The 1817-nt window shown below is 38.4% G+C and overlaps 1 pseudogene; it reads right to left on the bottom strand.

Moving 5' to 3' along the window:
• Positions 1–214: 214 nt before the first annotated feature.
• On the bottom strand, positions 215–1285 carry LOC115452258 (annotated as a pseudogene).
• Positions 1286–1817: the final 532 nt, after the last annotated feature.

Here is a 1817-nt window from a genome sequence, read left to right as displayed (position 1 = left end):
TATTTATATTGTATATGACTGTGAAATGCAGATGTGTTTATGACTCGTACTTCGATTTAGATATTTAGTATTTCATATTAACTCAAATTCATATTATTGTGGTACTTAATGTAAAAATATTAAAATGAATATTCGTGGTTGATAAATAAATAATAAAACAAAGTAAATATTAAAAAAATTTTATTCGTGCAAACATATTAGTATTTACAAAACAAAAAAATATATTTGGCAGTTGTAATTTTCCTAAGTTATATAGTTGTTGCTCAGTAATGATGGTAGCCATGAGCGGGGGCGACATGGACAACGGGCGCAGCATGGACAATGGGAGCGGCGTGGATAACAGGGGCAGCGTGGACTACAGGGATGGCGTGTACAGCGGGAGCGACGTGCACAAGGGCAGCAGAATGGGCGGAGTTGTGCACGACGGCGTTGAATCCGTTGTGGGCGTCAGCGGAGTAGTCGACCTTGCGCACGGAGCCGTCGGCTGCACCAGGGAGTAGGAGCCGTGCACGGCGTTCCGTCACCGCTCTCGTGCTGGGACTTGTGGTCGCCGGTGTGGGGGTCGGCCACGGAGTAAGAGAAATCGTATTTGGGGTGAGCCTGAAATAAAAAAAATGCAGTTTAAGTTACATCATCTTAATAGTACCTGCATGTACCATGAAATCAACACATGTTTATGTATTATTTTTACTGGCTTCTATTTCGAAGTATCTTATATGTATCTTTTAGTACTTACGTGTTCATCATGGCCGTCATAGTGAGCAGCAGGGGCGGCATAGTGGGCGACAGGAGCGACGTAGTGGGCGACGGGGGCGGCGTAGTGGGCGACAGGGGCGGCGTAGTGGGCTACAGGGGCGGCGTGTACAACGGCCTCATCGTGACGGACGATGCTTTGGGAAGAGACGGCGTGTCCGTGGCCTAAGAGACCAGCGTTGGCCGCGGCCAGGAGGGCGCTGATAGCTACGATCTGGAAATTATTATAATAACAAATAAATATTTTTAATTAATTTTTGGAAACTTATAATGGATCTAGAATTATTGTATTGCTGCAGTATTGAATAAATGGGTGCGATATAGTATTTTAATACCGGCCTTAATTATTATTTTAACTAGCTTTACGAGTTTTTGATATAAACTCTATATCAAAAACTCGTTATTTAATCAATGAAAAATAAAAAGAAAGTAAGAAATATTAAAGTATGAGTATATAAAAAATAGCTTACTTTGCTGAACATGTTTATTGACAGAGTATCAGATACAGATAGATGTCAATTATGGACCAACAGTATGTTTTTATAGATAGTAGCACGCATACGATAATTAGCGGTGGGGAGAAGAAATGCCTCCAATAACCTTGACTTGCACTCAACTTGTCGGTATTACATTTTTCACGATAAGTACGAGTTAATCAATTATATGTCCGGTATCGATTAAATATGTTATAAATTTAAATAGCGTTTGCTCACGACACCGCCTTGGTAAAAGTCCGTTCGTCACAAAATAAAAAGTCTTACTTAGATTTTTCTGAATAAACGTAATCTATATGTATGCGAAAATCATTATCTAACATTAAAATATTTTGACGAAATTTTTTATAATATTAGTAAAACAAAACTAAAAAAAAAGGAAGTAGGTCATTAATTTCTAAAGATTTCCAAGATTATATAGAGTGGACATTGGGAGGAAAATTTTTGTGTTCATGCGATGGTTACTCCATCTGCCGTAAAATAGTAAAACACCGATATACTTTCTTCATATTTTTTCCGTACCGTGATTTACAAATTCATAATGCGCATATTAGCATATTTTCTGTTAAT

The sequence above is a fragment of the Manduca sexta genome, unplaced genomic scaffold (genome assembly GCF_014839805.1).
Source record: "Manduca sexta isolate Smith_Timp_Sample1 unplaced genomic scaffold, JHU_Msex_v1.0 HiC_scaffold_1459, whole genome shotgun sequence".
Lineage (NCBI taxonomy): Eukaryota > Metazoa > Arthropoda > Insecta > Lepidoptera > Sphingidae > Manduca > Manduca sexta.
This window is presented reverse-complemented; position numbering and strand designations above follow the sequence as displayed.